At 42.3% G+C, this 14,912-nt stretch overlaps 1 pseudogene; it reads left to right on the top strand.

The window, feature by feature from the left end:
- Positions 1 to 14,395: 14,395 nt before the first annotated feature.
- Positions 14,396 to 14,494, top strand: LOC111757874 (U6 spliceosomal RNA; annotated as a pseudogene).
- The last annotated feature ends 418 nt before the right edge of the window (positions 14,495 to 14,912 follow it).

Below are 14,912 nucleotides of genomic sequence, written 5' to 3'. Positions count from 1 at the left end.
AAGGAAAGGCAGCCTATGCTGCCTCCGCCTTCTCAGTTAGGAGTTCAGTTGAGCCTTTGTGATCCTAGCTCCTCCTTTTGGCAGAGGAAGGAGGAGTACAACTTCCAGGCCTGCCTGGGCAGTTTTAGGAGGACTGTCTCAAAATGAGTACAAAAAGGGCTTGGCTGTGCAGGATGGCACCTGCCTGTAAACACAGTACTCTGGAAGGCTGAGGCAGGACAGTTACAAATTTGAGCCCAGCCTGGGCAATTTAGTGACTTAGAGTCTGTCTTAAAAAAGGGCTGGGAATGTAGGCTGGTGAGAAGCCCTGGGTTCAATCCCAGTTTAAAATATATATATATATATATATTTGCCTATTGTACACAAAGCTCAGGGTTCAATCCTCATTCCCCCACACCCCCACCTCCCAAAAATCAGAAATAAAGGATTTAACTGATATCCCCATGAAATGACATCAGCTGTACACTGTCCTGAAGTAAACTTTGTTAATTTCATAAATTCCACATATTCTTTCTAAAATTCTGGAGTAAAAACACCTTACTGAATAGCTGGGCCTGGCGGCACATCCCTGTAATCCTCGGACTTGGAAGGCTGAGGCAGGAGGATCACAGTGAGTTTGAGGCTGCATAGTGAGTTCAAACCTAGTCCTGTCTCAACAATCAAACAAACAAACAATGACAACAATACAAAAAAGAAAGAAAGTGGAGAAAAGAATATTTAACTGTCCCATCCCAGGCCCAACTCAGGCCACTATCTTGTTGACAAAGACTGTCCTACAGTTTGTATCTTCACTCCTACTTTCCCCGTCCTCGCCCCTAGTAAGCCCATGTCTTCCCAATGGTTGTTTTTTCTGTACTCTCACCATTTTTGTTTTTGCTTTTGCTTTTTAAACAGGGGCTTTGAGACTCCTTGAATTCATTATGTACCCTAAGCTGGCCTCAAACTCACAGCAATCCTCCTGCTTCAGCCTCCTGGATGCTGGAATCACAGGCTTGCCCGGGTTTGTTGTTTGTAGTGATTGCTAAGCCAGAGTTTGGCTAACAGGCTAATGGGAGAACACTGGTGGCTTTGGGAGAGGTGATGGCTCTGCTACCTGGCTTGTGAAAACCTTGGAGCCCTCGCTGCCATCCTCCCCAGGGGATAAGCTCCCTGTAGTTGGCCTGGGTGACAAAGATGGTTTTGTGGATTGAACTGGCCTCCACTCTCCACCAGTTCATATGGTGACACCCTGACCACTGTTGGGAAATGGGCTGTAAAAGGAACAATTAAGATTACAAAAGCCTGGCCTGCAATACCAGAATTTCGGGAGGCTGGGCAGAAAGATCTCAAATTCAAGCCTACCCTAGGTAATTTACCAAAACTCAGACTTAAAAAAAATAAAAAATAAATAGATAAAAGGGGGAGGAGCTAGGATTGTAGCTCAGTGCAAAGGCCCTGGGTTCAATTCTTAGTATCCTGGGCATTTAGCTCAGTGGCATAAGTGCCTGCCTGGCAAGCCCGAGGTCATGAGTTCAATCACTGGTACCAAAACAAACAACCCAAAAATCCTTAGCATACCCCCAGCAAAAAAAAAAAAAAAAAAGATAAGGAAAGAGATTCATAGTTAATTTTGTCTATGAACATTTTAGTGCATAAGAAAACAGAAAATAAGCCAGGTGTGATGGCACATGTCTGAAGGGACACACACTACCAGTTTGAGAATAGCCTGGACTTCATACTAGGGTCAAGGCCAGCCTGAACTATATTATAAAACCCTGCCTCAAAAAACAAAACCGGCTAGGCATGGTGGCATACACCTGTAATCCCAGCACTTGGGTGACTGAGGCACAAAGATTGCCATGAATTTAAGATCTGGCTGGGCTACATAAGCAGGTTTGAGGCCAATCTGAACTATATAGTGAGACCCTACCTCAAAAAAACAAGGCAAAACAAAGGACAAAAACATCTGACCTGGAGTGATTGCTTTTGTTCCAGTATTAGAAATGGAACCCTTTGCTTTTTCTGTTTTAGGAACTGAGATACTCACACTGAGGCACATCCTCAGCCTTCCAATTTGAATTTTTATTTTGAGACAGAATCTTGCTAAATTGCTAAATTGCTTGGCCTGGGCTCAAACTTGTGATCCTTCTGCCTTAGGCCCAAGAGTGTTGAGATTACGGGAGTGCAGTATTGCACCTGGCTGACTCCAGTGCTTTGTACATGGTAGGTAACTGGTGTACCTTGGAGCTGTACCCTTCTTCCCAGAGGATTTTTTTAAATGTATATGTGTGTGAGTGTGTGTGTGTGTGTGTGTGTGTGTGTGTGTGTACACAAATGTAAGTATATACGTGTATATTTAGTGGTGCTGGGGTTTGAGCTCCAGGCCTTGTGCATGCTTGAGCATAGGCAGCCACAGCTCCCCGACCCTGGTTTTTTGATACCCGAGAGAGATTGAACTCAGGATCTCATGCTTGCCTGGCAGGCGCTTGTGCTGCTAAGCTAAATCCCCGGTTCCCCACCCTGGTTTTTGACAGTGTACAAGGGGTGGTCTCATTCTGAAGCAGTTCTAGAGTCCTCTTTTGTGAGTGTCTTTACAAGATGTAACAAAAAACACAGTGAAAGTTGCTGCCAAGCATCATCCAGCAGAAAGGCAGCCTCCTAAATACATTCTGGTGTGTTCTCTTCCATCTTATTCACTGGATTTGGCACCGTCCAGCTTCTGTCTCATCCCCAAAGTCAAAATGACCATGCACAGTAAATGTTTTGAACTGATTCAGGACACTAAGTTAGCCATACCACAGTGCAACTGAAGACTTGCATGCAGAGGATTTGCAGAACAGCTTCAGAACTTCAGAAATGATGGTGAGGTGTTTTCAAACCAAGGGAAACTATCAAAGGGGGTTAATAGCAATGGTCCTTTTTTTCTTTATTTGTTTTTTTTTTTTTTTTTTTTTTGAGAGGGTCTCACTATGTTATCCAGGCTGACCTTAAACTCACAGCAATTCGCCTGCCTCAGCCTCCCCACGGATGGGGGGATGGGGTTATAGGCATGTGCCAATTGCTTCGGGCCTCTGACAAGAGTGTCAGGTGACAAAGGCAGAGACGTGGACAAGAGCAAACCACTAGCATCATGAGACAGGAAACGGAAAACAAGACGGGACTGAGGTCCTCTTGTCCCCTTCAAGTGAATGCCCCCCAAAGACCTAAAGATCTCCACAAGGGCCTGAAGGTCCTCAGAGCCTCCCATGGCCCTGCCTGGAAACCAAGTCTTTACGTCAGCCTGGGCCTTTTGGGGACATTATCCGCTTTCCAGCTCTAGCGCCCCGCCACACTCAGCCATCCGCCATCCCCCATCCCCACTCCTTCCTGTCTCCCATGCTGCACCAGCCTCCCACAGAGCCCCTAACAGCCACAGCCCCAGCCCCCTCAGACACCTTGCACCCCATCTCCATGGTCAGGGGCAAATGAGAAGCTGGCTGGAAAGGCCTTCTTTTTAGGGACTGAGTCTCCTGCCCTTCTGTGTTCCAGGTGTGTGATGCAGCTTAACATGAATTTTCTGCTGTCATGCTGGCTCACACAGCCACTTAAAAAACTCAAAATTATAACCAGACAGGTCAGTGTGAGATAATAGAAAGTGCAAGGATTTTGGCCTTGAGCAGACATGAGTTTAAATCTATGATCTCTTAGGCCAGGGATATAGCTCAGTGGCACAGTGCCTGCCTGGCAAGTGCAAGGTCCATGAGTTTGATCCCTGGTACCAAAACTAAATAAATAAATAAAATACATCTAGACTCTCTTACCTGTTATCTATCTGACCTAAATTACTTCCCCTTTAAGTAAGGGATACAGAATCTATCTTCCAGTATTGTTTTTGGGAGGAGGGTTTTTGGTACCAGGGATCAAACTCACAACCTAGCGCTGGCTAGGCAGGCACTTATGCCACTGAGCTAAACCCTCAGAGCCCCATCCAGTACTGCTAATTTTTTATAAAGTCCATACAACCTGGAATGGGATCAATGAACCTGGCATGGAGGCACACATTTATAATCGTGGCTACTCAAGAGGCTGAGGCAGGAGGATGGCAACTTTGAGCCCATACTGAATAAATTAGCAAGCCCCAGTCTAAAAACTTAAAACATGGTGATGCAGCTCATGGCAGAACACTTGCTTAGCATGAATATGGCCCTGTGTTCCGTCCCTAGTAATACAAACACACACAGAGAAAGCTCAGGCAAAATCCTATCTCTCACTACACCTTCTTTTATCACCCTAGCTCACTTCAACTCAGCCTATATTTATCGAGCAACTGTTTTGTTTTTGTCTTTTTCGTTTTTCTCGGTACCAGGGATGCCCCTGAGCTAAATCCCCAGCCCCTCGAGCAACTATTATATGCAATGTGATAAAGGAATGCATAAACCTGGATAAGATAGCTTTGTCTCTCTAAGGGAAAGAAATCAAGAAAGTTGCATATGAGCTGGAATCGGAAGAAAGTGCAAGGTTTTCTTTTTGTTTATTTGTTTTTGTTTTTTTGCGACAAGGCCTCGCTATGCAGTTCAGGCTGGCCTTGAGCTCACTTTGTAGCCCAGGCTGGTCTCAAACTTGCAATGATCCTGCTGCCTCAGCCTCCCAAGTGCTAGGATTACAGGCACGTGCCACCACGTCCGGCTATTGCAGGGTTTTCGAGGTTGAGGAGGCATCTTAGTTACTTTTCCCCTTATTGGGACAAAACACTGACACCCACAAGTTTAAGGAGGAAAGGTTTATTTCAGCTCCCAGTTTGTAGAGTTTTCAACCCATAGGTGGCTGGCTCCAAGGCAAGGTAGTGTGGCAGAGGAGAAACAGGCAGGAGGAAACGGAAAGGCACCATGCAGACAGCAGCAAGCCCGTCTTCCATCTCTGCCTTTATATTCCATCCATAGGCTGTCAGCCTATTGATTGGTGCTGCCCACATCAATCAATCAATCAATCAATAAAGCAATCAAGGTTGGGGCTTCCATTATCTACACCCACACCTGGGAAACCAATCAGTGGACTAATTTAGAACCACACAGCCTTAACCTTAGTATCACACACCCTAGATCCAGCCAGCTCTGAAAAGCCCCACCATGAGCAAGGAGGTACTGGGTGGGGGGACATCTAGGTAAAAACCGTGACACGTGGGCAAGGTAGAAGGTAGCAGTTCACTTGGTTGGATTTGTTCTTAGTTGCCTTTTTTGATAAATGTTCCCCACCATGTGTCCTGCACACAGGGAAGTGTTGCAGCTGCCACATTAGCACTACGAGAAACCCCTGGCCATAAACGAGATGGATGCTATCAGATTTTCTCACTTGGGAATTGGTGCTTGCTGGTGTGAGTTGGTCTCTACTTCTACAGTTAAAGTTTCTTCCCTCGTTCTGGTGCTGGGGATGGAACCTGGGCCTCACCCATGCTAGGTATGTGTTCTTCTGCTATGTCACATCCCCTGTCACTGAGGCTTTTGTTTTTATTTTGGCAGTTCCAGGATTGAACCCAGGATCTCACATGCCGGGCCAGGGCTTCAGTTCTGAGCTACACCCCAACCTTAGAATCAAGATCATCCATCGTGTTCCAATCTTACAGGAGCAAGAGAGGAACAAACGCAGAGTTTAGAGACTGGGATGCGGCCTCAGGGCTGCAAGGAGGGTGAGCATTCCCACAGTTCAGTTCCACTGCCAGGTGCTCTGCTGGTGGGTTTTATGAGTCTCTTTCATGTCCTTGTAAAAAATAACTCCTGGTGTGGTGGTGCACATCTGTAATCCTAGCACTCTGGGAGGCCGAGGTAGGAGGGTTATAAGTTTGGTAGTGTCCCTACACTGCAGGGAGACCCTGTTCCAGAACAAAAAATAGGAACAGCTGCAGCTGTACCTCAGCGCAAGGGCCCTGGGTTTATCCCCAGTACCAAACCAAGCCAAACCAAAAAAGCTTCCCTGCTTTGGCTTGTTTATGTGTGTTCTAGTTTTAAAAGTGTTTGACGAAGACACAGGGGCCAGACATTGTCATTCATGACAACAGGTGGGATCTCAGGTGCCCTTTTGGCAGCCCTGGGCAGCAGCTGGCAGGTGATAAGCACAGACCCCCTGCCCAGGCCTCTGTACACCACATTCCGAGCTGGAGAGCAGGGCTGCAGCTCAGGGGTCCAGTGCCCTGGCCAAGTCGTGCGTTCCACCACACCACGTGTGCACACACACAACTAAATAAAGGGGTGCAGTAAATACCCGCAAAGTAGTTAATAGGCTGAGGGCTGGGCTGCTGAGGGCTGGAGGAAAGTGCTGGAGCAGACACTGAGAACCCATCTTGTAAGTGAAGGTTTTCTGGCTGCTTTTAGATATTGGGCAAATTCCCTGACCTTAAATTTCTGCATATAGAATGAGAATATTAATATCTAGTTCATAAAATTTGGTAGAAATCTGGGCCTGGTGGTGTACCTATAATCCCAGCACTCCAAGAGGCTGAGATGGGAGGATCACAAATTCAAATCCTGCCTGGGGGCCAGGGATTTAGCTCAGCAGCGTAAGCACCTGCCTGGCAAGTACTCGGTCATGAGTTCAATCCCGGTACAAAAAAAAAATCCTGCCTGGGCTATTTAGTGACTTAGCAAGATTCTGGCTCAAATTTAAAAAAAGGAAGATGTAGCTCAGTGCAAAGCCCTAGGTACAAGCACTAGTACCACAAAAAGGGCTGATTATATGACATAATAATAAATTGACTGGGCATGGTGGCACACGCCTGTAATTCCAGCACTCAGGAGGGTGAGGCAGGAGGATTACCACAAATTGGAGGCCAACCTAAGCTACATAGCAAGAGCTGTCTCTCAAAAAAAGAACAAATTAATAATAAATTAGTAACTGGACATGGTGGCACATGTCTGTAATCCCGGCACTCAGGAGGCTGAAGCACAAGGATCACTGTGAGTTTGAGGCCAGCCCAGACTACGAAGTCAGATCAAGGCCAGTCTGAGCTGTATAGTGAAACCCTGTCTCAAAAAGACAAAAAGGAGTCAGTGTTGGAGGGAGGCACTGGCCAGGGTGTATTAGGCCCTCTGCCTCACTGGGCCTGGCAGCACTAGCAGAACCCATCCATATCAGATTAAAAGTAATGAGAACTCTCCAGAAACAAAAGAAAGAAAGAAAATAGAAAGAAGGGAGGGAGATGTTAAAGATGGGCAATGAACATTCTGGAACTGAAGGTCTTGCACGCCAAGGGCAAGGACCAGAGTCCACGCAAACCGATGCAAGCACCCGTATGCAATGCGCGCGGTCTGGCTGCCCTGGAACGGTGACTGCCACTGCCCCGTGTTTGATCCCAAGTCACCTTGGGCATCTGGTGGAAATTCTGACGGTTGTCATGTGATCCTCGAAGTCAGGGTGACAGTGGCCCCCGAGTCTGTACCGGGCCGCTCTCCGTGGGCAGGAAGAGGAAAGGAGGGTCTCGCACCTTGCAGGCTCTGTGTCCTCCTCGGAGCTCCCTGGGGTCTTCTCGAGCCACACATGCAGTCAATCAGGCCCGAGGCCAGCCAGGACCCAGCGCTGGGATGCAGCCAGCTGGGGCTGCAGAGGGGAACCCCGGAAATGCGAGGCTGAGCCCACCCTGCACCCCAGGACAGAGGTCGGGCTGGAGCAGGGCATGCATGGGAGGGAGAATTAGCTGTGAAGCGCTTACAGCTGTCTGCTTAGTGCGAAGCACGGATGCAGAAATGAGGTGAAATCTGGGTAGCAGTACACGTGAGGACGGCGGGCACCAGCTGGCCAGCAGGCTGGCATCGTGATCTGAAACTTCCCAGCCTCAAAGCTATGAAAATGAAAGTGTTTTCTTCATGACCTACTGAGTCTCAAGGATTATTTTCTGCACTAGGGCGATGATGCTGGCTTAACCCATTTATTCACTTGGCTTTTGTTTTTGTTTTGGTTTGGTTTTTTGCTTACTGCAAAAAGTACTTCTATAAACATTTATGCACATTTACTTATTTGTGTACCTTTCCCTGACTCTCTATTTGTATATCTAGTCACCAAATTGCTGAATAAGGGGCTAAGCTTTTAACTCAGTGGCAGAACACTTGTTTAGCAAGTGTGAGGACTTGGGTCCTCGTCCTAGTACTACCAGAAGGAAACAATCAAAGAAAGAAAGAAAGAAAGAAAGAAAATAAATCTGGTTTTCAAAATGTTTGATAGTTTTCCAAAAGTTACATAAAAAGATACCATAAAGGCCGGGGGGATTTAGCTCAGCATTATAAGCACCTGCCTGGCAAGTGCTAGGTCATGAGTTTGATCCCTGGTATCAAAAAAAGTCACCATAAATTAATCCCAATTCCTAGGTAGACAACAAAACTTTTATGAAAATGTATTGTACACAAATTATATACACATACCTAGAGGTTTGGGGGGTTTTTTGTTTTTTGTTTTTGTTTTTTTGAGACAGGGTCTTGTGTATCCTTCAGGCTGACCTCCGGCTTGCAGCAATCCTCCTGCCCCAGCCAGCTCTACACATATTTGTAATCATAGTGTTCATTGTGGGAATGGTCCCAGAGAAATTATCCATCGTTATGTATGCATGAGAGAACAAAACTGTGAAAATATTCTAAAACTACCTTCAATTTTGTACTTCAAACTGATGATCAGTACAGCCTGGGAATGAGATGTCCCTAAAACTGCTGCGCTCAGTTAAGAAAGTAATCAGGGGGGCTGGGGATTTAGCTCAGCGGCATAAGTGCCTGCCTTCAAGTGTGTGGTGGTGAGTTCGATCCCTGGTAGCGATAAAAACGAAAAAGACAAAAAAAAAAAAAAAAAAAAAAAAAAAAGAAAGAAAGAAAGTGATCAGAACCCTGACAGACACACTCTTCTTGTAGCACGGATTCTGTGATGTGCACTGGGTGCATGATCGGAATTCTTCTCTCTTCATTTCAACGAGGAGCATCCGGGAAGCCTCAACCCGGCTGTCTCCACTTTCACCCACAGCAACAGTGTCCAGGGTGCTCCTGCCTGGGTGAATACACGGCTCCACCCTTGCTGTGACACTGAAGCCTACCGCCCCTCTGTCGCCTTCCAAGCCTGTGAATTCATCTGTGCTGGTCATGCTGTCAGTCATACTGATTCTACCAGTATCAACTCCACCCTACCCACTGTTATTTTATCTTTTAAAAACATTTTGACTCTTTTTTTGTTTGTTTGTTTGTTTGTTTTTGTCTTTTTCATTTTTATCGGTACCGGGGATCAAACTCACGACCGCCTGCTTGAAGGCAGGTACTTATGCCGCTGAGCTAAATCCCCAGCCCATCATTTCAACTCTTGTTACTTTTACTAGATTATAATTTTGTAAGTGCTTATGCCCATTAAATATGAAATACATTTCATAAAATTATTTCTTTTTTTAAAATGTTTTTGGTACCAGGGATCAAACTCACAACCTTGCGTTTGCCAGTTTCTTATTTATTTTAAAGAAGTAAAACAATGGGGCTGGGGATTTAGCTCAGCGGCATAAGCGCCTGCCTTGAAAGCAGGCAGTCCTGAGTTCAATCCCCGGTACCGATAAAAAGGAAAAAGACAAAAAAAAAAAAAAAAAGAAAGAAAGAAAGAAAAGAAAATTAAAGTTTGATTGCATTAAAAAAAACAAAAAAGAAGTAAAACAACAAAGGGCCAGGGATTTAGCTCTGGAATAAGCACCTGCCTGGCGAGCACAAGGTCATGAGTTTAATCTCCAGTACCAAAAAAAGAGAGAATTAATCTTTTTTTTTTTTGGTACCGGGAATCAAACTCACCATTAGTGCCTGCCAGGCAGGCACTTATACCACTGAGCTAAATCCCCAGCCCCAAAAAGAGTATTAAAACAACAAAAACTATATAGGATTTCAAAACAAGATGGTTGGAAGTTCACAATGGTTATCATATTACATATTGCTATTTTCAAAATAGTTGCTCAGATTGCCAGGTACAGGCATACAAATTTGATCAAATATAGGCAGCAACTGTTCCTTTCCATGAAATACTAGAATTAGTTATGTACTGTCTTTTTTTCATGAAAATGATTTAATCATTTTATCAAAGTCCAATTTAGGAGAAATTTGACAGGCAACATATCCTTAGGAAACCCTTCAAATTGTAGTACACAGGTTGCTGCTTGCTAGGGATGAGCAAAGTCAGCACACCAAGGAGATGCTAACACAGTCTCTGTCACATGCACAGCTAGTTGTAGCTTATGGAGCCCTCTTATATCCACTTACCAATATAAACAGCATCATGAAATAGGAAAGGCACATTACCTACACCCTCCTTTTTTTAAAATTAAACACAACAAAACAGAACAAAATAAGACATAAGAAAGCAATGTAAGAGATATAAATTTCTTTCTTTCTTTTTTTTTTTTTTTTTTTTATCGGTACCGGGGATTGAGCTCACAACCACACACTTGCAAGGCAGGTGCTTATGCAACTGAGCTAAATCCCCAGCCCCTTCACTGTCTACCATATTGTCTCTTGTTTTCTTCCAAATAGTTGTCCATGTCTTCACATACAGAGAATTCATACAGAACAACATAGTATAAAACTGATCCGAACAGAATGAGGAAGGCCCTCCAGGTCTTCAAAACCAGACAATAGGGAAGTCACTAATGGCTGTCGTAGTCTCTCCTCTTCAAAATAGTTGTCCATACTTTCATGTATATTGAAGTTCACCAAAACAAAACAGGCTAAAATAACACCATTAATTAAAACAAAGCAAAACAGGGATAAAAGTATTTGCCTTCAAAGAGATGGTAGAAGAAATCCCCCATTTGCTACATTGCCTATGGTCAACCTCTCAAGGGATGTCCAGCTCACGGGCTCCCACTTGCTGATGGGAGTGGGGGGTGTGATGTTTCATTCTCAGCAGCGTCATAGCCCCTCACCAGGGAGGGGAGCACGGCTGTTTACCAGGGAGGCGGGCGGGTTGCTTTCTTGCTCAGAGCCCTGAGTTCCACCATGGCTGGATCTCAGGAGATGCTGACTGGTTCTCTTTCTGGCTTGCTCGTCCACTCTCTCTTTTTTTGTTGTTGTTGGTTTTTGTTTTTTGGTACTGGGGATCGAACTCATGACCTTGCACTTGCTAGGCAGGTGCTTCTTCTGCTGAGCTAAATCTCTGGCCCTCTTTCAGTTTCTTACACAAAGGAGACAATATGATGTTTACACATGCGAGTCTGATTTATTGCTTATTAGTATGGTCCTATCAATTAACCTATAAAAGCCTCAAGTTTATCTGTCTTCCTAGCTGAGTTATACACCATTATATAAAATACCACATCTTTTTTGTCCGTTTCTCATTTGATGGGTATTTGGGTTGTTTCCAAGATTTAGCTGTTACAAATTGTGCTATTTAGCTATTATAAACATGAGTGCACATATATCACTGAGGCATGATGTTTTTAATTCTTCTGGAAAGATATCCAGAAAAGGAATAGCTGGGTCGAATGGGGCATCTAATCCTAATTTTTCAGGGATCTCCATACTGATTTCTACAGTGGAAAAGTGTTCTTTTTTCCCACCAATCCCTCCAACATTTGTTATTGGCTGGTATCTTGATGATAGCCATTCTTTCCAGAGTGAGCTAGAATCACAGTGTTGTTTTAATTGGCATTTCTCAAATGACCAATGATGTTGGATGTCTTTTCATGTATATGTTTGACATTTGTACTTCTTCATCTGAGAAGTGTGTACTCATCTCAGATGCCCATTTTTGGATTGGGTGTTTGAATTTTGACTGTCTAATTTTTTTTTAAAATTTCTTTGTTCTAGATAGAAGGGGCAGCTGGCTAAATTTTTTTCCCTCAGTTCTTGGGTTTTCTTTTCACTCTGTTGATGATCTGTTTTGATGTGCAAAAATTATTTAGTGAGATCCCATTTGCTGATTCTTTGAAGTATTTCTCATGCAGTTTGGTTTTTGTTCATGAACTCTCTGCTTTCTACTCTGTTTTCAAAATTTCTACCTACTTTGTCTTCCAGAAGATTTAGTGTTTCTGTTTTAATATTTAGATCTTCAATCCATTTGATTTTAGTATAGTGCATGGTGATAGGCATGTATCTGGTTTAAGTCTTCAGTGTATGGAAAGCTAGTTTTTCCAGCACCATTTATTAAAGAGGCTCTCTTTCTTCCAGTGAACATGTTTGGCCCCTTTCTCAATAATAATGAGACTGAGCATGTTTATAGTTATGTCTACATCTTCTATTCTGTTTCATTGATCCTAGGTCTGGTTTTTATTACCAGTACCACACTGATTTTATTACAGTAGCTTTGTAGTATAATTTCAGGACAGGGATTATGATGCCTCTTGCCGTGGCATAAAATTATTTCTTTTTTTTTTTTTTTTTTTTTTTTTTTGTCTTTTTGAGACACAGTCTCACTATGCAGTTCAGGCTGGCCTTGAGCTCACTTTGTAACCTAGGCTGGTCTCAAACTTACAACGATCCTCCTGCCTCAGCCTCCCAAGTGCTGGGATTACAGGCATGAACCACCATGCCCAGCTAAAATTATTTCTTGACTTGGGTTTTAATTTTCCTTCATTAAATTTGTACATATTCAAAATACTCTTAATATAAAAACCTATAGTTTTAAATTTATGATAAATACATGTTTTATTGCATTTATATTACTCCTTCTGTGAAAGGAATCTTCTTTTATATTATTTATTCATAAATAATCTAGTAAAATTTTCCACACGTGATTTAAAAGGTTCAAAAATGTGGTTACAACATTACTCTCAATGTTCATTGTGTAAGTATATTGGGTGCATTCATTCTATTTGCATATATACAACATATTTTTTACTCTAAATATCTATTAAAAGATGTGACATTTCTGATAACTGCATTTTAAATGCCATATAAAATGTTTAGCCTATATTGCTTATAATCTTCATTTATTTTTTATATATGAAAATACCATATTTATTAATATTAATCATAATTTACTCAACATAATTTTATGTAAATGTACAGGTTTTCACTATTTCCTGAGTAGTAATAATTTTTTTTTTTTTTTGTCTTTTTCCTTTTTATCGGTACCGGGAATCAAACTCACGACTGCCTGCTTGCAAGGCAGGCGCTTATGCCGCTGAGCTAAACCTCAAGCCCCAATAATTTTGATAGAATAATATGTTCTTAATGTTATGTATGTCAATTTATCATTATATTTATCATTTTTATCCAAATGCAAAGACCTCTACTTACCTATAATTGAATTGAATTTCTACAAAATACTTTAAAACAATTAGATGAATAAAATTTGTTTCAAGGGGGAAAAAAAGACAAAAAATTCCAAGCATGGTGGCACATGACTATAATCCCAACACTCTGGAGGCTGAGGCAGGAAGATCCTTTTGAATTGGAAAGCAGCCTAGGTTATAAAGTAAGCTAAAGGCCAGCCTGACCTTCATAGCAATATCCTGTCTCAAAAACACAAAATAGTAGTTATTTTGGCACATACTAAACACTCAAATATTATCTTTCCTTTTTCTCAATTCCTATGACTCTTAAATGCCAGCACCATATATATTAGCCTTATTTATTCTTTTCTTTTTTTTTTTTTTTTTAATCAGTACCAGGGTTCAAACTCATGACTGCCTGCTTGCAAGGCAGGTCCTTATGCCGCCGAACTAAATTCCCAGCCCTACTCTTTTCTTTTTAAAATGTTTTGCTGTCCTGGGAGTAGAACCCAGGGCCTCCAGCATTGTAGGCAAGTGCTCTACCACTGAGCTAGACCTCCAGCCAGATTTACCTATTTTAAAGTATTGTAAGTAGCCGGATTCTGTGTCATAATCAAGTCAGAACTTACATACAATGTGACATCTTGAACTCTTAAAATCTCTTATTGTGGCCTGGGGATTTAGCTCAGTGGCATAAGTGCCTTCCTTGCAAGTTGCATGGTCATGAGTTTGATCCCATGTACCAATTAAAAAAAAAAATCTCTTATCGTTCCTGTGGGGTTTTCAGGCCCAGAGTATGAAAATCTCAGGTTCTGTCTGCTATTGTTGGCAGCAGTGAAACCTCTGGTTCTAAGTTGCTAGTGAGAGCTGATAAACATTTCCACATGTTGGTGCTTTGCAAACTGAAGAGCTGGGCTTAGAGTTTAGCAGGAAAAAAAATGCCACACACCACTGACCACACTTCCCAAATGACAGGATTTAACGAGCCAGGGCAATTTGATTATTTTCTAAAGTATACTTTCCGGTTTAGATTATGACTTGGTAGGAGCAGTTATTACCACTAAATCTTTTGGAAGAATTACATATAGATAATAAGTTATCTTGACTGCAACACACTACTGTCATTTTTTTATTGATTCCTATTGTTTATTTCTGTGTTTGTTTGTTTGTTTTGTTTTTAAAATTGCTGTACTTGTGCTCCCTTTAGCAGCACATATACTAAAATTGGAATATATACTAAAATTGGAACATATACTAAAATTGGAACAGAGAAGATTAGCATGGCCCCTGTGCAAGGATGACATGCAAATTTGTGAAGAGTTCCATATTTTTATACTGTTTTACCATGACTGATCTTAGTTAAATCTGGTTTGTTTGATTGCTGTTTGGTATTGACAGATTTTATTCAAAACTGTTATGATTGATAGTATCAAGTCTGAGAGTATAGGCCACTACACTGAAGATGACAAGATTCACTATGATACACATTCTGGTATGATTATTACCTGTTTTTGAAGTTTTATACTATGTACAAGGTTTTGTTTTTATTAATATTGTTATGTACTGCTGTATTCAATTATACTACGTCTGGTGATATAGACAATTCTATTGAAGATAACACAGTAACCATTGTAGAACTCCTTGTACAGTAGTTTTATATGACTTTTTCATTTCATGTGTTTATAGGAATATGTTTTGTTTTGTCTTGCTTTGTTTTGTTTCTCCCTCTAATATAGAAAGGATAGAAATA

This window comes from Cavia porcellus, unplaced genomic scaffold (genome assembly GCF_034190915.1).
Source record: "Cavia porcellus strain 051 isolate PalLab524CR breed Dunkin Hartley unplaced genomic scaffold, mCavPor4.1 scaffold_11, whole genome shotgun sequence".
Lineage (NCBI taxonomy): Eukaryota > Metazoa > Chordata > Mammalia > Rodentia > Caviidae > Cavia > Cavia porcellus.
The sequence above is the reverse complement of the archived record's forward strand: the minus strand, read 5'-3'. Positions and strand labels throughout refer to the sequence as shown.